Source organism: Notolabrus celidotus, chromosome 14 (assembly GCF_009762535.1).
Source record: "Notolabrus celidotus isolate fNotCel1 chromosome 14, fNotCel1.pri, whole genome shotgun sequence".
Classification (NCBI taxonomy): domain Eukaryota; kingdom Metazoa; phylum Chordata; class Actinopteri; order Labriformes; family Labridae; genus Notolabrus; species Notolabrus celidotus.
This window is the reverse complement of record NC_048285.1, coordinates 33247664-33272048: the sequence shown is the minus strand read 5'-3', so window position 1 is coordinate 33272048 and position 24385 is coordinate 33247664. Positions and strand designations below refer to the sequence as shown.

At 44.0% G+C, this 24385-nt stretch overlaps 1 long non-coding RNA gene across 2 annotated transcripts in view; it reads right to left on the bottom strand.

Annotated features, from left to right (window-relative positions):
• Positions 1-24385, bottom strand: part of LOC117824950 — a 49112-nt gene continuing 24727 nt past the window's right edge. Inside the window, exon 3 of one of the 2 annotated variants that reach the window (XR_004633749.1) lies at positions 1-855. This is a non-coding gene — a long non-coding RNA (uncharacterized LOC117824950). The remainder of the gene's footprint in view (positions 856-24385) is intronic. The other variant, XR_004633750.1, reaches the window with a different exon arrangement.

Below are 24385 nucleotides of genomic sequence, written 5' to 3'. Positions count from 1 at the left end.
CTGGAAGACATCTCATGACCCCCCAGGGGGTCTTGACCCACACTTTGGGAACCCCTGGACAATAAAAAACACTTTGAATAAACTGAAACAGCAGCAGCTTTTGCTCAGACACATTTCCATGATCCACAGTGGACCAAGACCCACTAAGACCCCGTGACCACAAAGCATTATTTCCACACTGAAAAAGCTCCAGTTCCTTTTTTTTTTCTGAACAGGCCGTTTGAAAGCTCTGACTCTCGTGTCTGCCCGCTTTGATAGAGCTATCTGAGAAAGTCAGCACAAGGTTGAAGTCGCACAGCGTTGGAGGACTGGCCTCTGGTTTTTATGTGGATCCGTGAGAGTTTGTGGGTGAGGAGTTCAGCGTTGATGTCGAGTGTGGAGGTTTGTGTTCGGTCACGCCTCTCTCCTCGTACGTGACTGGGCCGCTGTGTGGACAGTGACAGAGGCTTGTGCGGGGGTTTTGAGCCAAGATGAACATTTTTTTTTTACTGTAGGAAATCAGAGGAAAGCAGAACGGGCAATCAGAAGGAAAAACAGACGCTAGCTGGACATCAGCCTCAAAAAATCAACCCACTGAAGGACACAGAAGAAGACAGGGAAGCACAACAGGGTTAAAGAGTTGAGTTGAGCCACTATGGGGACACTTTGTCTCTTCCATTTTGACCATGACCACTGGTAAAAACCAGAACATCTGCATAATGCATCTCCTGGTGTGCTCGCCTTTTCACCAAGACCCCACAGGAGACAGACCCATCGTGGGACACCGCCTCAGGGACATGTTGTCACAGTTTGAGGCGTTTCGTGTGTGAGAGTCCAGAATCTGGGATGGACAGGCTGAGGAGAAGGATGCTGAGGCTGCAGAGATGAGAGCACAGGTAGCAGAGCCAGAGTGTGTGTGTGTGTGTGTGTGGGGGGGGGGGGCTCAAGAAAAAGAGTGTGTGATGGCGAGGGGCTTTGTGTTTACATGGTAGCAGTGTGAGCATGTGTGTGTGTGTGTGTGTGTGTGTCCATCTATTTAATGTGTATCATCTGCTGGCAAGGGGGGATCTGTTTTGCGGCTCAATCCATTTCTGAAGGATTTAGATGCCCCCGTCGGCATCCTGTTGTGTCTGATATGAGTGTGTGTGTGTGTGTGTGTGTGTGTGTGTGTGTGTGTGTGTGTGTGTGTGTGTGTGTGTGTGTGTGTGTGTGTGTGTGTGTGTGAGTGTGTGTGTGTGTGTGTAATGGGATTATTTGGCTGGATGGGATAGCGTCTGTCATCTCTGAGGATCCGAACCGAGGCTGCGGCTGAAATACATAAATTGTAAAGAGGGTGAATCACCTGGGATTGCACAATCATATTTCACAGACACACACACAACAAACACACACATGCCTGCGCACACACACACACACACACACACACACACACACACACACACACACACACACACACATGAAAACACACTAGGCGAAAGAGAGGAGCACATCCTTCACACCACTTTGTAGGTGCATGAAAAACAAAATGGCTGTGAGTTTTTCACTCTCACACATTAACCACACAGTCCCCTTTATTCTCTCTTAATTTGCTCTCACACACACACACACACACACACACACACACACACACACACACACACACACATTCCAGAAGACTCAGTACCTCTGTGCATTGAACCAAAGTACTTCTGCTCCCGCCTGTATTAGAAAGTGTAATAAAAACTGTCAAGAACAAAAAGATGGCTCAATTTTCTCTGAGATTTTGTAACACCCACTTCACATGGTGAACTTCTGGGTTTTTAGAAGTATTGAGAAAGTCTCAGGTGTAGGGTCAGTGACACAGCTTCAGCCCACCACACATCTTCAAATCCCACAAAGAGTGACTCAGAGGCGGGTGATTTCATAACCTCACTGAGATCGTTTGTATTTGGTCATTTACTGTCAGTTTTCATGCTTTCACTTCAGACTTTGCTGTGAAATGTAGATTCAGTGTTTTAATGCCAACTAATGGAAAACTGACTTCCTGTACCTGACTTCATACCTGGCTCAGCGGTGGTTCTCTGAAAGGTAGACCAGGAGCTGTCAGGTACCTCCTGTAACAACATGCATGAATAAGAGAACTGACCGTGACCTATGGCTGCAGTGTGAAGGACAAGCAGCCTCACCTCCTGGATGTGTCTCAATCAATCTTTGTTTTAAACTTAGGTAACCTTGTTGTGAATATTTACCCTCTGGTCTTATTTTTACTCAGCTATTATATGCATGTTATTTTAAGAAACCTTGACGCCTTTCTTTTTTATTTTAACTTACTAAAAGTCTAACGGCCAAATTCCGGTCCGTCTCCGATCCGTCACAGCACCGGATCTGATAGGTTTCTAATCTAGTCAATGTGTTAACTTCAACTGGATCCACTCCGTTGTGTTCCAGCTGCGTCTCTGATCCGGCAGGTCTGAGTCCTCCGGATCAGATACACAAGACTATTTTGGCCGGATGCCGGAGCACGACGCATCAATCTCAACAGAGCAGATGGAGTGGGACAGGAAGTCAGGTTTCACCAAAACAAAATGTAAACATCTGGTTAATTTTCAGAATCAAACACTCTGTGTTATCACCAGATCGTATTTCACTTAACTACAACAACAAACCAAAGTCATGATGAGCGGAGCCAGGACCTGGAGTCAACAGGTCAGAGGTTTTCAGAGGACCAGAAAGACAACATGGATGAGGAGAGGAGGAGGAGGAGGAGGATCCTTGATTCAGTGATTACAGCAGGGAAAACCTCGGTCACATGACTCCAGCTGTCCGGCGCTCCAGCTCTGCGCTGCGTTCTGAAAACACAACCTGTGGGTGTTGTAGACGAGAGAGCACAGAGCCGGACCGGACAGCTGATCGGACAAAACAGATACAGGTCTTGTGGAAGTCCTGTGTTATTATGGACTACAGTTTTGTGCAAGAAGCATATCGACCCTGATCGGCTGTAAGAAGCTTGAGATAGTCTTTACTTTCTGTTCCTTTCTCCTAAATGTCAGATTCACTGACCGTCTATCTTCCATGTTCAAAGAGCATTTCAGCATCTCCTTCATTCTCCTCCAACAAGCCTCACATTACCAACAAACTTAGCTAGCACTCTGTCTCAGTATGCAGCATTAACATGCATCCTGGGTGATTGTATCACAAGTGGATTTAAAGCTCAGCAGACAGTAGAGCTGCTGGTAGCTCATGATGAGCGGAGCCAGGCCGGGAGTCAACAGGTCAGAGGTTTTCAGAGGACCAGAAAGACAACATGGATGAGGAGAGGAGGAGGAGGAGAATCCTTGATTCAGTGATTACCGCGGGGGAAACCTCGGTCACATGACTCCAGCTGTCCGGCGGTCCTGCTCCGTGCTGTGTTCCGAAAACGCAACTTGTGGGTGTTGACGGACGAGGGAACACAGAGCCAGACCACAGCGGATTGGAGATGGACCGGACACGGATCTAGTGGAAGTCCCGTGTAAGTAGGGACAGGAGCTAGAAGCAAGCAATATCTGTTATCATCAGTTACTGCAGCTTGTTTTCAACAGGTAGAAGTTGTACTATGTCATTTGCATCGTCCCAACTATCAAAATAAAATGCATTCATTTAGTTCTAATTCACAATAAATGTTATCTTGAGACACTTTGCAAAAAGAGCAGGTTTAAACTGAGTTTTTCTTCATCCACCTTCAAAATATAACAAGGACAAACTTCCTTCCACAGGCAGAAACCTCGAGTGGAACCAGACATCTGCTATGACCGTTCTGGGCTTGGAAAGAAGGATAGAGGGAGAAACAGAAAGAGAGAGACGGATGGAGACAACAAAAACAACACGGTCTCAGCAGATGTGTGTCTAACATGAGTCTGGTCCTGCTGGAGGTTTCTGCCTGTTAAAGGAAGTTTGTCCTTGCCACTGTAACTTGCTAAATGCTGCAAAGTGCTCTGCTCAGACTGAGTCCTATCCTGTCTTGGTGTTGGGTCTCTGTTCATAATTTAACATAGAGTACGGTCTAGACCTGCTCTGTTTGTAAAAGAGATAAAGACTGATTGATAATTTGAAGAAAGAGTGGATTGCAAAACCGATTGCAGAAAAAGATCCTGCACGATAAGCATTCATTTACAAAAGCAGCCATAACAAAAGCTGTGGTCAGAGACTGAATCAGTCAGACTGCACTGCAGCTGAAGAAGCTAGCAGACTTACGTGACCCTAACGATGCAGACAGAAAAGTTCCCATGGTTGTGAAGTTCTCAGGGAACTCCTCAGTGGATAGTTACTCTTCCAAAAGTCCCCAGAACTGTTTGGTCCAAGCACCTTATGTGACACTTCTGGGCTTCTCCTGGGAACCAAGTCCAGAACATCAGAGTGCTGTGAGCTTCTATGCACTGTGGCAGAGTCTGCAGAAACACAGGCCGATTGAAAATGTCCCTGAGGCTGAATGCATCTTTACTTCAGTGAGCGTGGACGTGGATCAGGACTTCAGACTCATCTGGCTCATGAGTAAAAAAAGAACAAACTGTGGTGCATCTGTTCAGGAAGGGAACAGTCAGGACACAGAAGATCAAAAAGCAAAGTGAGCAGACAAAAGGAGAGGATGACAAACTAAAAGGTGTGTGTGGAATTAATGAAGACCAGCAGGAAGGAGGGATGAGCGAGAGAGGAGATGAAAGGAGAGGAGAGGAGAGGAGAGGGAGAGATAATTTGTGATGTTGTACAGAAAGGTGGCCAGGTGTTGCTGTCTCCTCGCTCAGTGGAACCGGACCCTCCAGCACATCCCTACTGTGTGTGTGTGTTTGTGTGTGTGTGTGTGTGTGTGTGTGTGTGTGTGTGTGAGGCCACTTCTAGCTCTGCTCATTACTCTCTTAATGGAACAGAGACATCTGCTTCATCCCTCTCTCCCTCTGTGTTCATCTCTCCAACTCATTCACTCTCTCCTTCTCTCTCTCTCTCTCTCTCCTCCATCCCTCCCTTGAAACTTTGGAACGAGGGAGTAGAGAGAAGAAGACGATAGAGAGAGAAAGAGAGAGTGTTTAGTGTTTTGCCAGAGTGCAAATGAAGGAAGGGAAAAGACGGATGATGGTGCCAAGAGTTGAGCAGGGACAGTGGTGAAGAGGGGGAGGAGGAGGAGGAGGAGGACAGGGTACCAGAGAGGATGGCAGATGAGGAGAAGAGGAGAACAAGAGAGGAGTGGAAGTGCCAGCTCTCTGCCCCAGGCTGGGTAATAATGATGCTAATGAGTTAGATCAACACAAGGTTTGAGTGCCACACATTAAGATATGTTCTGGCAAACGGCCGTTATGCTGCCACGCTGTAAAAAATGAGACCAAGTTTTGAAAACGAATCAATTCAGAATCATCTTTAGAAACAGAATCTGACATCTGCTCGATGCGTCTTTTACTGCACAAGCTTCATCCTGCAGAGCATGAAATCTATCTATACTGTGCTCCTTGTTAATATATAATGGAAGTCTGTTTACCTGCAAAAGTGCAGGCAGGATGTGAATTAAGATCAGCAGCAGACCTTGACTGAAACACGACAAAGAGGAATCGTGCTGGAGGGTTGAAATGCTGCAACTTCATCTGACACTGCAGAAAGAAAGTTTAACTCCCCAACAAACATCTCTGGTATTTGTATATAAACTCTTTGTCTCTCCTCCCCTCTTGGCATCTCAAACAGAAGCACCCTTTAATAATAATAATAAGGTGAGGGAGAAAAATTGTTGATTAGTTTTGGGGTTTTGTTTGACCCATGATTCAATCCCAACCCCTAACCAAATCAGACAGTAGCAGTCCTACTACCAAGTCACCTGAGATCTAATGCTGGATGGCTTGAGCGGCTCTGTTAAGAGTGGAGTACAGCAAAAGATGTGATTGAATCAGAATGAGTTGTCCAGTGTAGCCAACTGTTCTCAGTAAAGGTGTTTTTCAACCACAGGAACTTTACCCCGGAACTATGTGTGTTCCTACCGGTGGACCCAGGGTCTAAATTTAGTTCAGGGGTAGATAATCTCCCTAAAAAGCCCCTGCTAGGCGAGGTAGTACTTTTCAAAGGGATTTTGGGGGGCGGGGCCTGAAATGCTGAACGTGTCTGATTGGTAGATTAACCTCAGTGTTTTAATTCCACCCTCCGTCCACAATAACATCACACACATCTGTGATTCACTTGATTTCTCTTTCTTTCTTTTGATTTAGCAAGAGAATGTAGAAAGAGTTTACACAGCTGTTGAAACACAGGGTTACCAAGTCAACTTTTTTTTCAATTTTTTTTATTTATTTTTTTTTTCAATTTTTTTTTTTTCAATTTTTTTTTTTCTAAGATTTTTTTTTCACAATTTTTATTTTGTCAAATATCTGTTTTTCAAAAAAAAAAAATTCAATTTTTTTTTTTCAAAATTTTTTTTTTCAATTTTTTTTTTTCAAAATTTGTCTTTTTTTTCAAAATTTGTCTTTTTTTTCATTTTTTTTTAAATTGTTCAAAAAACCATTCACAGTCATTGTTTTTTCCATCTGTGATTCTCTTGATTTCTCTTTCTTTCATTAGTTTTTATTTGTTCTATCTTTTTTGTATGTGTGTGTACTTTTCAAAAGAAGAAGCTGTGATTCTCTTGATTTAGCAGCTTGTAACAGTAGTCTTCTCAGCCCACCGTGAATGCATCTCTCCTCCCGGTGTTCCGGTTTTAAAAGTGACCCTGTAAACTGGAGACCTTTAGCTGAACGTGTCAGTGTTTGTTGAGTTTACACAGCTGATGAAACACAGGCTTCCGGGTCAACTTATTTGTCAATTTTTCTTTTTCAATTTTTTTTTTCAAATTTTTTTTTTTCAAAAAAAAAAAATTCAACTTTTTTTTCCAATTTTTTTTTTCCTTTTTTTATTTTGTCAAATACCTGTTTTTCTTTTTTTTTTTTTTATCATTTTTTTTTTCAAAATTTTTCATTTATTATTTTTTTTTTTTTTCCAAAAACCATTCACAGTCATTGTTTTTTCCATCTGTGATTCTCTTGATTTCTCTTTCTTTCATTAGTTTTTATTTGTTCTATCTTTTTTGTATGTATGTGTACTTTTCAAAAGAAGAAGCTGTGATTCTCTTGATTTAGCAGCTTGTAACAGTAGTCTTCTCTCAGCCCACCGTGAATGCGTCTCTCCCGGTGTTCCGGTTTTAAAAGTGACCCTGTAAACTGGAGACCTTCAGCTGAACGTGTCAGTGTTTGTGGAGTTTACACAGCTGTTGAAACACAGGCTTCCGGGTCAACTTTTTTTTTGTCACTTTTTTTTTTTAAATTTTTTTTTTTTCAAAAAAAAAAATTCAAATTGTTTTTTAAATTTTTTAAAATTTTGTCAAACATCTTTTTTTCAAATTTTTTTTTCAATTCTTTTGTCAAATTTTTTTTTTTCAATTTTTTTTTTTTCAATTTTTTCCAAAAACCATTCAAAGTCATTGTTTTTTCCATCTGTGATTCTCTTGATTTAGCAGCTTGTAACAGTAGTCTTCTCTCAGCCCACCGTGAATTTGTGCGTCCCTCCCAGTGTTCCGGTTTTTAAAGTGTCCCTGTAACCTGGACACCTTCAGCTGAACGTGTCAGTGTTTGTGGAGTTTACACAGCTGTTGAAACACAGAGGATTCTTCTGTAGGTTAGAGGTCAAAGCTGACTGAGTGGTTAGTGCTGTCTGAAGGTTAATGATGAAGTGACCTCCTTGAAGCCATGTTGTGATGTTGATGATGTTGTGATGTTGATGATGTGATGTTCTCTCTCTGTGTTTTGATAATGATAATGTTAATAATGCTTTAGTTTAATGTGAGCTGGTTTCTGCAGACGTTTCCACACAAGCAATGTACTCAGAAATATGTCTGTGGTTGTGGCTCGGTGGTGATGATGGATTTTTCTTCCACTTGACTGAGAACTGTCCCGTTATGCACCCTGCATGGATTGTTTTTCCACCTGGCTGACACAGGAGGAAATCCGATTCCCCTCCAGGTCACTTCCTGACAGACTCACTCCCGTTTTCATCCCTCGGGACACTATTAGCTATTAGACCTCAGCCAGGGGAGATGGCAGATTCCATTCCTATTGTGAATATAAATGTGGACAACTGTTGCAGATAAACACCGACAAACTGCGAGATGGATAATGGGGGCCGTGACAGTTAACAAAACACAGGAAATGAAGTAAACCTGGGAAGTCTGGGAGGGAGAGAGAGGAGAAGCAGAGCCAGGTGAACGCAGAGAGGAGGTGAGCTGAAATTATTCATGCAAACTTAACAAAATAAGGAAGACACCAGGAGGAAAGCAGGAATATGTTTCCATATTTCACGAGTAAAATCATGCAAATGAATTAAAAACATGACTTGAATATCAGCATCAATAAAACGACTCTTCAGGAAGCCGTTCGACAGATGTCACTAACGCTGCGAGCGTCAGGAACAAAAACAAGAGGAGAAAATCAGCGAGGAACAAAAAGAGAGAAATTAAACCAGAGGAAATGACAGGATGGAGAGACGGAGTGGAAAGATGGAAACATTAGACCTGAGGGAGGGAGGGAGGGAGGAGGAGAAATGGGCACAGTGAACAGGTGTTGGATGGACGGATAGAGAGGCAGAGAGAGAGAAGGAGTCATCGGGGAAGCTGAGAGTGACGGGGAAGATGAAGGAGAGAGAAAGAGAGAGAGGGACGAGGTAAAATGAAATACAGAAAAACAGGGAACCCAGAGAGAGAGAGAGGAAAGAGAGAGAGAGAGACGGATTCAGAATAAGAATGAGGTGGATGATCGGCAGCGGCTCTGACACAAACAGAGCAGAAGAAGAGGGAGATCTGGAGCTTTAGTCATGTACATTTTATAGAATCTGTATAATAGGAGAGCCATCATCTGCTCCTCCACGCTTCATACATATGCATATGTATAATTAGCTTCATACGTTCATAACTAATGATTAGACATTATGGTCTGTTTGAAAGGAAAGGTGCAGAGACTGAGATGGGTTTGAAATGCACAGCCTCAGCTCCTGTGATCCATGGGTTTTTGGTGCGGCTGTATATTTGCGTTGTGGATTAATTTGGTCTGTTAAATGTCAAAAGATCCAATTTACTCCTTGTATGGGTTTACCCTCCGCGCCCCTCCAGCTTTTAATAGCTAATAAACTTGGTAAAAAGCTGAAGTATTGCCTTTTCTTGTGCAGCATATTACCAACAGAGGTCAACTCCAGTTTACACCTCAGGAGCACAAGTCTTTGGATTTAGTAAATTGGTTTCAGTGCTTTTCTCACACAGCCTCTGTGAAATCCTGTATTATAGTCATTTTAATTAACTTGCACGGCCCAGGGTTCAGTGGAGTCTCCTTTGGGGCGACTTCTGCTTTTTTCTGACATGAATAATCAGGATCATAAACACAGAGCCGATGTAGATGAGCATTGTGTTTACAGATGATGTTCTGATGCTCTGCAGTGCCAGCAGGAGTTACAGGAGTTCTCTTTCACACCTCCATCCACTCCAGAGTCAGAACTTCCTTATCAGAGGTTCTGATGTGACATGTGTGGAAAGCACACTGTAAACATTATCTCCACGTGGAAGCTCTGTTGCCTTTGCACTTTCATTGCCTCTTAACCTTTAACTGACATTTATGGACCGATGCTCTTCTGACGGCGACACTTCCTTTATCACTTGTGCAACATTAATTTGAAAGGTGTGATAGCAGTTGCGTGACAGTGTCTTCATTCCCACTGCAGTTAAGTACCACACACACACACACACATTGGTAGGTTGCTTGGGTAAGTTCAAGTTTTTTTCAGCTAGCATTTGTTACCTATAGAGGAAAAATCAATCACGTCACTGTTTCACTCAAAGGTGTTTCTGAGCTTTCATGCATGAACTGATGTCCGATCCACATAACCCTGTATCATCAACATGCCTACTTGTACCGTTGAGGTTAGTGGCTGTTGTGGTTAAAGAGGGAGCTTAGCTTATCAGTCTATCTACGTTCCAACTCTCAGCTGTGTTCATGAGCTGTGGGAAGTGAACAGAAGAATAAGATCACAGAAACAAGTGACTGAATTAAAGATGGTTGATGGAAAGATGGATGGCTGGATGGTAAAAGGATATAATGATTGCTAGATGGTAGATGGATGGGTCGCAGTTGGATGGATGCGAGATGGATGGATGAATAGTAGCTGGATGGATGGATAGACATCTGGCAGATGGATGGCTGGATGGGTGATGGATGGATTGATGGCAGTTGAATGGATGTATGGATTGTAAATAGATGGCAGATGGAGGGTGTGATGGATGGAAGGATGGACAGTAGATGGATGCATTGATGGAAGGATGGATGGCAGATGGATGGATAGTACATGGCTAGTGGATGCAAGGATGGTTAGGAGATGGATGCATGGATAGATGGATGGATAGTGGATGGAAGGATGGATGGCAGATGGATGGATAGTACATGGCTAGTGGATGCAAGGATGGTTAGGAGATGGATGCATGGATAGATGGATGGATAGTGGTTGGAAGGATGGATAACAGATGGATTGATGGATAGAAGATGGATGGATAGATAGATGGATGAATAGTAGCTGGATGGATAGATAGACATCTGGCAGATGGATGGCTGGATGGGTGATGGATGGATTGATGGCAGTTGGATGGATGTATGGATTGTAAATAGATGGCAGATGGAGGGTGTGATGGATGGAAGGATGGATAGTAGATGGATGCATTGATGGAAGGATGGATGGATAGTACATGGCTAGTGGATGCAAGGATGGTTAGGAGATGGATGCATGGATAGATGGATGGATAGTACATGGCTAGTGGATGCAAGGATGGTTAGGAGATGGATGCATGGATAGATGGATGGATAGTGGATGGAAGGATGGATAGCAGATGGATTGATGGATAGAAGATGGATGGATGGATAGATAGATGGATGAATAGTAGCTGGATGGATAGATGTCTGGCAGATGGGCGGCTGGATTGATTGGTGGACTGATGGCAGTTGGATGTATGCATGGATTGTAAATAGATGGCAGATGGAGGGTGTGATGGATGGAAGGATGGATAGTAGATGGATGCATAGATGGAAGGATGGATGGATAGTACATGGCTAGTGGATGCAAGGATGGTTAGGAGATGGATGCATGGATAGATGGATGGATAGTGGATGGAAGGATGAATAGCAGATGGGTTGATGGATAGAAGATGGATGGATGAATAGTAGCTGGATGGATAGATAATAGATGGATAGATGTCTGGCAGATGGGCGGCTGGATTGATTGATGGTTTAATGGCAGTTGGATGGATGTATGGATTGTAAATAGATGTCAGATGGAGGGTGTGATGCAGTTGGATGCATGGATAGATGGATGGATAGTGGATGGGAGGGTGGAAGGTAGATGGATGCATGGATGGATAGATAAACTTTATTTGAAAAGCATTCTTCAAAACCAGACCATGGATTATGTTAACAGGGTCAATGAGTTCAATGAAGGCTAACACTCACACGCTCACACTGAACACACTGAGGGGGTTGATGAACTTGCCTAATGTCACCTTTGGGACAGTGATCACAAAGTAATAACAAACACACACACACACACACACACACACACACACACACACACACAGGAGGAGGTCAATGGCATATACGAGCCCACCGCTGACTCTTACAGCTGGAGTCAGTGTTGAGGCTGTGTGAGCTTAAGAGGCAAAACGAGGATATGAGATGAAATATTGACACAAGGAATGAGGAGACAGAGCGAGGGGAAGGTTCGCCTGTTAGATAATTTTGACTGACAGGAAAGAAAAGAAAGGCAGAAGCTGAGAAAACAAACACAAAAAGAAAAATGAGAGTCAGAAAATGATGGAGGAGCGATCCAGCAGCTGATGAGACACAGAGACGAGCGAGAGGAGAGAGAGAGAGAGAGAGAGAGAAAGGGACAGAGAGTACGATCATTAGTCAACGTCTGCAGCTAATGACGTGCGTATCTTGTTGAGCGCTCTGAGATTAATTAAATAAATCAAATTAAGAACCCACAATAGGTTTGGATGTAAAGGTCACAGGCAGAGTTTGAACCTGTTCTATCACATTACCATCTGAGCTAAATTTATTAACCCGCGTGTTGATTACATGTTTCGGGACAGAGCGGGAGCACACACACTGCATCCACACCAGATCTGTTTAATTAAAAAGCCCATTCTGTTCAATTCAAGCTGCTCTTTCTATTTCTATCTGGAGTCATCACCAGACAAGATTTATATCATTCCCAGAACTACGCTCCCCTTCTGGAGCCCCATGAAACACAGCAGTGACCCACATGAGGCTGAACATCCTTCATACTACACACTACTGCTGAGCTGAGTTTACAGGAACAGATACCTGCTTTCATGACGACTCTCTCACTAATACTATGTTTACTTATTTGGTTGCACAATGGTTACATACAGGTATGCAAATATAATTGCATGACCTCTGCACAGACACTGTTGTACCTTTGACAGATTAATGCTGCAGCGTATTCAAAAAGGTCTCTTATATGCATTTCAAAGCAGTCTATTTATGTCCCTGATATGCCTCGTCTGCAACGTGCAACTCATGGAGAAGAAATGGTGCAGGTGACCACTGATCCCCCCTTAGAGTTTTGAGAATGACACAAATATTACATTTTCACAAAGTCTGCTGCTTCAGGGTTTTTAGGTGTTTTTGTCAGATGTTTCTATGGTATAATGAAATACAATTAGAAGCATTTCATAAGTATCAAAAGCTTTTATTGAGAATTACACAGAATTCATGCAATAAGTCAATATTTGCGGTGTTGACCCTTCTTTTTCAAGACCTCTGCAATTCTTCCTGGCATGCTGTCAATCAACTTCTGGACCAAATCCTGACTGATGGCAGTCCATTCTTACATAATCAATGCTTGGAGTTTGTCAGAATTTGTGGGTTTTTGATTGTCCACCCGCCTCTTGAGGATTGACCACAAGTTCACAATGGGATTAAGATCTGGGGAGTTTCCTGGCCAAGGGCCCAAAATCTTAATGTTTTGTTCCCCGAGCCATTTTGTTATGACTTTTGCTTTATGGCAAGGTGCTCCATCATGCTGGAAAAGGCATTCTTCATCACCAAGCTGCCCTTGGATGGTTGGGAGAAGTTGCTCTCGGAGGACGTTCTGGTACCATTCTTTATTCATGGCTGTGTTTTTAGGCAAGATTGTGAGAGAGCCCACTCCCTTGACCGAAAAGCAACCCCACACATGAACGGTCTCAGGATGCTTCACTGTTGGAAAGAGACAGGACCGATGGTAGCGCTCACCTCGTCTTCTCCAAACAAGCCTTCCTCCAGATGCCCCAAACAATCAGAAAGGGGATTCATCAGAGAAAATGACTTTACCCCAGTCCTCAGCAGTCCAGTCCCTGTACCTTCTGCAGAATATCAGTCTGCCCCTGATGTTTTTACTGGAGAGAAGTGGCTTCTTTGCTGCCCTCCTTGACACCAGGCCTTCCTCCAAAAGTCTTCGCCTCACTGTGCGTGCAGATGCACTCACACCTGCCTGCTGCCATTCCTGAGCAAGCTCTGCACTGGTGGTGGCCCGATCCCGCAGCTGTAACACCTTCAGGAGACGGTCCTGGCGCTTGCTGGACTTTCTTGGGCGCCCTGGAGCCTGTTTGGCAACAATTGAACCTCTCTCCTTGAAGTTCTTGATAATTGGATAGACGGTTGACTGAGGTGCAATCTTACTCGCTGCTATAAACTTCCCTGTTAGGCCCTTTTTGTGCAATGCAATGATGGCTGCACGTGTTTCCTTGCAGGTAACCATGGCTAACAGATGAGGAACAATGGTGTCATGCACCATCTTCCTTTTAAAGTGTCCAGTCACTCAATCATGACAGATTGATCGCCAGCCTTGTCCTCATCAACACCCACACCTGTGTTAATGTGTGTGACACCTGTGTGTCATTGAAATGATGTTAGCTGGTCCTTTTGTGGCAGGGCTGAAATGCAGTGGAAATGTGTTTTTGGTGATAAAGTTCATTTTCAAGGCAAAGAGGGACTTTGCAATTATTTTTCAGTTGAGCTGATCACTCCTCATAACATTCTGGAGTATATGCAAATTGCCATTATAAAAACTGAAACAGCAGACTTTGTAAAAATTAATAGTTGTGTCATTCTCAAAACTTGTGGCCATGACTGTAGGTGGAGCTTCCGCTGTTTATTTACTTGTGGTGCCTCTTGCCTTTCATGCAACGCTGGAGTGCGATGATCAAATCATAGAATTGAACACCAATATTTCACCGTTGCAGGGTTCAGTGTATGAGCACAAAGGTGCAGTGTTGCATGATTGCAATGTGTACAAGGCTTTACATTTTTTGTAGTTGTTTAAACTTTTACAGGTTTAACATCAAAACATCCCAACCAGGGGTGATCAATCCCCGGTTTGCATCCCAGCAGCAGTTGTCCACAGGGTCCAGCTGGAGCCACCTGTGACTCTCTCTGTGGCACTGATGTCAGATTTGATGACTCTACTCTTAGCCAGCTCCACAGTCCCTATACGCAGTGTCACGGCAACACAACTGTGGTCTAGGGCATCCAAGCGTTTGTTGCCAGTGTCATAATTAAAGGAAGAAAGTAGGTGGCTGTTGAGCGAAGGAAAGCGACCTATCTTCCCCGGCCACCATGCAGGTTCATGCTGCTTCCTTCTTATGACCCCTTAGGGTTTCAGATGACAGTTCACTTGTGATAACAGATCAGACACATGACCATAACTCAATGCACAGATGTGTACCTGAGCTAATCAAGACCACAGCGTCCCCGTCTCATTGGCCAATTTGCCGCGTGACCAGGAAAGCCCACCCACCTGTAGCTCGACAGCCATGACACCTATACTCAGGACGGTGTTATCGTAACAGTAGAATCATCATCTCCTCCAATTCTGAGACAAACCAAGATGGCATCATCAGCAAACTGGATGATGGTATTCCTGGAGTGGTGAGGTGCACAGTGATAACTACAAATATCATGCAGCATACTACATCATAATATAGACAAACATTCTCTCTGCACGCCCCAAATGCGAGTGACTTCCTGCACTCTTATGCTACACTTTAGAGAGACTGTAACTCAACTATTTTACACACAACATCCTCATCATGCATACAATCCACCCACAATGATCGGGCAAAACAGACCCATCAGAAACAGCTACACATTTACATCCTCACCAAATCCTATTCTCCCTCTGTTCATAACTTTCTCTTCCCCTCCTCTTTTGTCTAAGCCAGTTATCTCTCACTACTGGCCCCAAATCCCTGATCTCTCTGCGTCATTTTCAGCTCAATTTAATGCTCCAAACACTCTCTATCCATCTCTCTCTCTCTCTCTCTCTCTCTCTCTCTCTCTCTCTAATAGAGTGTGAATGAGTGAGGCAGTGTAATAAAGTTTGAGAGGAGCCGGCCAGCCACGTCTCCCACCTCAACAGTCACGCTCACCTCCATAACCTGGTTACTGTGTTTGTGTGAGAGTGTGTTTGTGTGTGTGTGTGTGTGCACGCTGCCTGTTTGTTGTGGCTCTATTACCCAACAGTTTAGTGTGTGTTAGAAAGTGTGAAGTGTCTATACGCCTCGGCTCAATAATCAAACTACACACACACACGCACACACACACACACGCACGCTGCAGCAGGCTGCACTTCCTAACTAGGTTAGTGTGTGTGTGTGGGTGTGCTGTCTGGCTCCAGCCTCCTGACAGTCACACACAACACACACACACAACTGTATAACCTGATTAGTGACTCTGCATGTTTGTGTGTGTGTGTGTGTGTGTGTGTGTGTGTGTGTGTGTGTGTGTGTGTGTGTGTGTGTGTGTGTGTGTGTGTGTGCTCGTTCCTAACATGATTAATGTCTGTCTGATATGTAATAAAACACACATAATAAAACCCGGGCAGGAGCTTTTTTCATAAATCTAAAATGACTTTATTTGACAAATACGGCACGTGTGCTCGAATTCATCATGTTGACTTCAGAGCACAGAAAATCAAGGAACTAACACAATAATGGTTCACACATCACACACACACACACACACATGATGTAGTGAGCGTACATAAATAAGGTTTTAAAAGCAGCCCTTAAGGAGTACTGTACTTTCTCATTTTGAGTTGTGCTCTATACTCCCCAACCTCTGGTGGTGAAAAATGAAGCCAATAAGGTGCAAAAAACTGCAGTTCCTCTAGTGACCACTTGGGGCTGGCTACAGAAGCCAATAAATCCCCATTAGGCCTCATGTTAAAATGCTCATTTGACAGCAGAAATAAACATGTCTGCAGGAAACCATTCCGGTCTCACTAGCTCCTTTCTTTCAAAGACAGGGTCAATTTCTTTTTATAGCTCATGCAGAAAATGCTACTTTTTTCTAGGGTGCTTAAACATTACACAGAAATGACAGCGTGGACAAAGGAGACAGTGAGAGAGTGATAAAGCAGCAGAGGAACGTCACGGCACCAGATCTGATAGGTTTCTATTCCAGTCAATCTGTTAACCCCCACTGGGTCCGCTCGGTTGCATTCCAACTGCAGGTTGGAACGCAAGAGTCATGTGTATATTTGCATAATTAGGCATGTTGCTCCTCTACTGAAAGGTAGGCGTGCTGTAGCGGTTTGTCAAGAGGCTTAAGCCCCGCCTCTTCCACTTTCTAGGTTTATCAAAAGTTAGTTGGAGTCTGAAATTCCAGTGGGGATTGCTTCATAGCAACTCTCCAGTGTCAGGATGCGGGGGAGTGGGACACAACTGCAGACAAGGAGTGGGGTTCTGAAAGTTATCCCAAAGGAATAACCACCAATATCACAAGGGGAAAGGGGAAAAAAGATCATGTTGAGCAAGAAACAACCAAAACAAAACTGGGGTAAGGCAAACCAAAGAAACTCTCAGAGAGACCCTGGAAACACTCCTTTAGGAATCACAAAGAGGCTTTCAGGGTGAAGAATAAATGCTTGGGTCCAGTGAGAACCAAACACTGTACTATAGAAACTAGAGACTGATCTCAAACCTGCAGAACAAGATCTTATTTTGGGTTATACAGAGACACACTCTGATAGTTCAAACACACAGAGGGAACAGGTCACTGTCTCTGAAGGTGAGACGATGAGTCAGCACTGAGCTCTGAAACTCAGGGTATATACTCACACCTGGACTCAATCAGGGCCAATCAGCCACACACTCACACATCTGACTGCTCTGGGATGATTCCCATGTGACATCCTGAAAACTACGTCTGCATTTTGCATGATCTATGATTTCTTCTTGGTTTTAAAATCTTGGCAAATGTGAGAAATGATGGCGTCCCTTTCTGATATATACTGAATCAAACATCTAAACCACCTCTTGTGTATCTACAGACTTCACACTGTTGTCTCTGTTTCATTTCAACACATTACTTCAACTCATTTCAGTGCATTAAGATCATCAGCACCTGCTTTGTTGTTGTAACTTAGGCTAGTTTGTTGTTTTTGGTTGTTTATACAGAAAAAAAAGCAGTCATTTGCATCGCCTTGTTAACTATTGGAAATTGCAAAATCAATAAAAAGGGTTAAAAATGTTTAAAGTGCTCAAAAAGAAAAAGATGGACACTGAAATGAATCTGTAGAGCACAACCTTAAAGTCAGGAAGACACTCAGAGAGCATTGAGTTCACTGTTTATGATGTAATATGATGCTGAATGGTGGAGGCCGGGGTCAGTGTGCAAGATTCAACGTTATTATAAATGCAAAAGGTGATCACAAACTCCAGTCCTCCATCATTCTCCCTCCTCAGCACTGTGAGTTACAGAGCGAGTGATATGTATCGTGCAGCCCCTCCTCTGAGAGCTGCAGGCACAAGTAGATACAGTGAATCCTCAGATGAGCATAAATCAGCACTTATCCAACTTCATCAGCAAAACAGGCAAACACAACAGCAACTTGGCAGCGCCGCTTGTTTGTCTTTGCCTTCAGCTCATTTCCATGGCAGCGGCGGCAGAGAGAGAGGCCTGTTAGCGCGCTGCAAAAAATGAAAGGCTTAGCAAATTATAGATCTGCAAGCATATTTTCATGGACATGAGGTAGACTGCCACCGTGGATATTTACACAGGGGAGGCTCACTTCTGAAAAGTTGCCTGGGAAAGAGAGAGTCCAATGAAGTGCACGGCAACAACGACAGAACAATGAGGAATGCTGGGAGTTCACTACCAATGCATGACACTGATTGGTCCATCTTCGTGTCAATCAAAGTACAGTTTAATTACCTCTTGTATTATGTTTTTCTCGCCTGGGTTACATAAGCAGCAGCAGCAGCAGCAGCTCTGAATAACAACACTCTGCAAGCTTTCTAATGACGGACTAAGATGTTCCTCAGTTCATTAAAAATTCTAAGTTTAATCCAAAAGCTAACTGGACGTTGTTGAAGCTGCTGAAGATGGTTTTTTTCTGTCTTCTGAGAGGCTTCTTGGTTTCATTAAAATGCAGAAAGACGGCATAAATTTAAATTCCTTCAAGCAGCTTGTTTTCACCCTCTCTCCTCCGTCTTCTTCTTGTCCAGCTGTGAGATTTCCTTTCCTCACATTTTCATCTGGTTATTTTTAAAGTTATTTGAGTTGCAAGCCTCAGAATATTTTAAATTCTAAGAACATCTAAATTTGAGTTTGTGTTCTAAAAAGAAAGAAAGGACATTATTCAAAAGTGTGGCTTTGACAGGAACAGGAACGGCTCCTCTCTGCAGACGGATATGTTGTTCACATCCTTCAGCAGCACAGTGAAAGCACCTGATGATGTTCTGCTGAAATAAAGCCCTTTGTGTATTTGTGCATTGCTCACTCCAGCTGTATTTCAGGAGAAGTTAAGATTAAAGCCATCCATGCACCATCCTGTCCTCGTCTACTTGATGCTCTTTAATAATCTCTGTGTTCTGTCTTTCAGTCGGTCCATGCTCCTCTTCCTCTGATACAAAAAGACACATGAAAGAAAGCTGCAGCTTGTTTTCATCTGTTCTCCTTCTTTAAAGCCTATTCATATCCCTCTCTCTGTTAATAAGAACGAGGCAGACTTGAATACTGATGATTGTACCCCTCTAATAATCCCATTACACTGCAAAAGATGGCACGGCTGGCATCACTCTGGCAATTTATCAGCAGAATAAGAACCATCTGCTCCGACTATCAGCCAGGATGAGAGGGCTGAGAGGAAGCTTGTAGTTCAGAGATGACGGTTGTATTTGGATCATGGTAGAAACATGATGCATGATGGGGAAGGAGGGTGGACTGTGTTTCTGTGTGTGAGTGATGTGTTCGAGCTGCAGCGCAGGCTGTGGGATTTATGGAAAGCTTCAGTTGGACATGTTGCCAAAGAGAGATGGTTTCTTAAGCAACAAAATTAATCTCCATATTCATCCTGAACCTCCACATTTTTAAGAGTTACAAGAAGAAGTGTCCTAGATAGACTTTGAAAACCTGTTGGAGTACCTGTTGTACTCCAAAGCTTGATCAGTAAGGCAACTGGGCTGGTAGAAATTCTTGAAGACGTTCACCTCTCCTCTGAAAGGCTTCTTCAGTTCTGGGGACGAGGTCGGAGATATAAGCCACTAACAGTCTTGGGTGTGTCCAGGAGTCACAAAGGGTCCTAAGTAGAGTCGTTAGTCTAGTTCCTGACAGCTGTTAGGGTGATGGGTCAGCTGTGAGTCATTAGAGTCACATGGTCTCTGGTGTGAATACGGTCTTACTAGTTTTGACAGAGAATTCAAAACAGCATTATATGTAGGAGACAAATGGTGTCTTAGTCCACCACCTCTGTTAAGAGAAGGGTGTTCAAGCTTAACATAGGTGGCTTCCTTCACCCCTCTTTCATACCAACGCTCCTCTCTGTCCAGGATCTGAACCGTGCTGTCCTCAAAGGAGTGTCCCTTGTCCTTGAGGTGCAGATGTACGGCTGAGTCCTGGCCTAAAGGCTGATTTATACTTCTGCGTCGAATCGACGGCGTAGCCTACGCCGTAGGTCCGCGTAGCTCCCGTACCTACGCAGAGGCCTACGCACGTAGCTGACGTGCACCTCCTCCAAAATGTAACTACGCGTAGAGCCGACGCGGACCGCAAGCTCTGTGATTGGTCCGCTCGACGGCTTGGTCTTTCCCGCATTCACAGCATTTCCGGGATCCCGGACATCGGCCACACATCGGCCGTGTATTTCCTCTCCTCCTCTCTATTCTTCATGTAATCATGTCTGTACGATAAACAGCAACATGTATCAGCTGTAGATTAACAGAACACGCTCTGAATCGATGTGGAAAAGTAAACAGAGATCGTAGCGGGACCGGAAGCAGGCGACCGGCTATCAGAGAGACCACACTGCCCTCAGGCGTTTCGGCGGAGAATTGCTGCGTGACAAGGACACATCGACGCACAAGTATGTGGGGCTCATGTCCGCGTCAGCCCCTGCTGCGTAGGGGCGACGCAGAAGTATAAATCAGCCTTTAGTCCACCACCTCTGTTAAGAGAAGGGTGTTCAATCTTAACATAGATGGCTTCCTTCACCCCTCTTTCATACCAACGCTCCTCTCTGTCCAGGATCTGAACCTTGCTGTCCTCAAAGGAGTGTCCCCTGTCCTTGAGGTGCAGATGTACGGCTGAGTCCTGGCCTGAGGAGCTGGCTCTTCTGTGTTGGGACATGCGTCTGTGGAGAGGTTGTTTACACAGATGCATGACCCTAACGGCTCTCAGGACCTAGACTAACGACCCTACTTAGGACCCTTTGTGTCTCCTAGACACACCCACGACTGTTAGAGGCTTATATCTTCAAGCTCTCCCCCAGACTGGTCAGAACTGAAGAAGCCTTTCGGAGGAGGGGTGAAACGTCTTCAAGAATATCTACCAGTCCAGTTGCCTTACGGATCAAGCTTTGGATTACCATGACCTGGGTCACAGTACAGATACAGTACTCGCTCTGTCTCATCCTAATCGACTGATCGCAGTGTTTACTCAATCAAGATGTCGCTACATCTTCCATCAACCAATCATCCCGCTGCCGTCAAACTGAAATCTGTTCTCTTTTCTTCTGATGTCAGTTTGTCACTTCAGTACTGATTGTTGCGTGATTGTCCACATCAGTCACCTCTAATCTAATCTCAGAGCCCATCGACAATCACCAGCTTTCATCGCCTGACAACGAGAGGCGATACATGCCTCTGGGAAGGGATGCCAACTTTTCAGTAATGCCGGTGTGACGTCGATTATCATGATTTGATATCTATCATGAAAATTATCGACATCCACTGATATGAAATATTTTATCGTGATAACATCATCTTCAATATCGCCCAGCACTATAGGTACTACCTGGCATCATTTCTGGATGCTGATGTGGTTTCAAGAGTATAAGAGTCCACCCAGGTGGTAGTTACATGACTTATGCACATAGACTAGTTAGTTGAAACCAAACTGTGACCTTTAACTTCAGCTAAACAGAACTAATGTTGAGAGACCTTTCCAAACTTTGACCCTTTTTGACCCTCCGTTGATTTTTTAAGTCATAAAATGGAACATGCCTTCGCGGCCCTCTTTCTAGCATCTCTCTGCAGACTCTTCTAACATGGCGAGAGTTAGTCCTCATCCAAAAAGCTTCTCGCTCTAGCTCTGCCTTCCCTTTCCTCCTCCTAACATCTCTCTTCTCTTTTCTGTTTTGGTGGGATGTGAGAGCTTGCATGGATGGGGGGTGGTTCCAGGATTCTGGACCTGTGGGCATAACTGAACTGAACCCCTGTGAAGGGAGCTGCCCACTTGAAAACTCCACCCCCTCTCTCAGCAGATGTGTGTCTAACATGAGTCTGGTCCTGCTGGAGGTTTCTGCCTGTTAAAGGAAGTTTGTCCTTGCCACTGTAACTTGCTAAATGCTGCAAAGTGCTCGGCTCATGGTGGATTAAGATGAGGTCAGACTGAGTCCTGTCTGTGAGATGGGACTGGATCTTATCCGGTCTTGCTGTTGGTTCCTCAGTAATAATAGAGTGGGTGCGGTCTAGACCTTCTCTGTTTGGAAAGAGTCTCCAGATAACATTTATTGGGATTTGATTGATTAAAAACCCTGGTGGTGAACTGGCTCTTGCTCCTGTCATAATCTACCTTTATGTTTTGGAGATGTTAGGGACCATGTGGTGGATCACAACCAGAGGTTGTTCTCTCTTTCATTGGAGCTCAAGTACTTTGTGTTCATTTGAAATTAAGATTTGTTATGCATGTCTGACTTGGATGTTTCTTATGCTCACATACTGGGAGATGGAGCGAGTGGAACAGCAGGGAGCTGAGGATGGAGCCCTGAGGTTCCTCAATAGACATTACTACACTTGATAATGTGGCTTCAGCCTGTTTTTTCTCCTCCGTCTGAACTTTCCTACAAACACAAAGTTCCTGCATGTCTGTTGACTTCAAGCTGATGTCATTTTTTACTTATTAATATATTTTCTGCATTTTGACCATGTTTATCTTCCTTCCATTCTGAAGCACTTCTTTCTGACAGACAGGTTCCTTGTAAATAAAACTCTGTTACATAATCATTTCTGCATTGCCAATTTTAGAAGTGCTTTTCTTGCAGACATCACATCAGTCCTAAAAAAAGACCTTACAAATCAGAGCTGTGAAAAGAAAGTCTGGCTGCTTGGAAGGAAAATAAGATGAGTTAAGACTCGTGCAACACCAATGCCTCCATGGCTCAGATATAGTTATCTGCCGTGCAATCACTTCAGTGTCCCACACCTATTGACTCACGCTTAATCCTGCTCATTCACACCCAAAGAGAGAGCAAGAACTTTTATTCAGACATTATCAAGAGGTTTCTCTCACATCAGAACTTCTGATATTTTTTTAGAGTTACATCTGAACACATGGGACACGGCATCAGACAGGCAGCAGCTTCAAAGTGAGCGATGCAAATCAGACGTTATTATTCACCTGTCTGGAATTCCTCACTCTCCTCTGATCTCTTCAGGGTTTGTAGCCTCACCTGAACTGCGAGCCAACACCTGCCCCCCACCTCCCCTGAAGCATCTGCAGCATCTGCATCCTGAGGTGCAAAACAAATCCTGCTTTAGGTGCTCCTCTGTGCCAAAAACCATCACAGTCACACAAGCCTCATTGAGCTGACAGGGAGCGAAGGCTGAGGGCCTGTGTGATGATATCCAGATATCCTACGTGTCACTGCTGTCACCTTGTTTGAGTTTTTTAAAGGTGACATATCATGCAAAATGGACTTTTTAATGGTTCTCTACCTGAAATATGTTTCCCTGGCATGTCTACAAACCCCCCCAGAATGAAAAAAATCCATTCTGTCCCTGTTCTGATTTCTCCACCTTTCTGTAAATGTGTGCTGAAACCAGCCGTTTCAGACTTCCGTGTTTTTGTTACGTAACAACAATATCCGGTCTGTAACAGGAAGTCAGAGCTCGGAGCTTGTTCAGCCCATAGACTGTATAAAATACAACTCAACCCCTCCTCCGTTTTTCATTACCTGCACACATGTGTGCTAACAAGGAGCTTAGGAGGGAGGCATGCTAGTTGTAGGCTGTCTTAAAGGGGACATATCACACTTTTTTCATCAACATATATTGGTCTAAGAGGTCCCCAAAACATGTCTTTAAAGTTTATGCTCAAAAAAACACTTTGAAATCAGATTCTGGCCTGCCTGAAAAACCCTCTTCTTCAGCCCTGTTCAGAACACTCTGTTTTCTCTCTGACCACGCCCCCTCAGGAAGTGGGTGTGGCCTCGGCTGTCCAGCACGTTGATCTAATGTTTACATGTTGGCTGAATATACACGGCTGCTCAGAGATCACGTTACTTCAACCCTCTGAATCTGATCCAGAATCTGATCCTGACGGAGAGGCGCCTGTAGCAGGACCTTTCTGAACCATTGGTCACAGATTTAGTGTTTCTTGTTGTTTTATTTGTCAGTATGTCGACGTGTGTCTTGGTACACAGCTACAGCTACAGCTACAGCTACAGCTACGAACATGTAGCTATGTGGCTATGCCAATTAGCGCTAGCACTTATCCATGACAAATAAAAATCATCCACTAGATCTTCAAATCTGCAGACGTGGGGAGTAAAACCGACCTTTGTGTTTATTAAGACAGCCTACAACTAGCATGCCTCCCTCCTAAGCTCCTTGTTAGCACACATGTGTGCAGGGAATGAAAAACGGAGGAGGGGTTGAGTTGTATTTTATACAGTCTATGGGCCGAACAAGCTCCGAGCTCTGACTTCCTGTTACAGACCGGATATTGTTGTGACGTAACAAAAACACTGAAGTCTGAAACGGCTGGTTTCAGCACACATTTACAGAAAGGTGGAGAAATCAGAACAGGGGCAGAATGGAGTCTTTTCATTCTCGGGGGGTTTGTAGACAGGG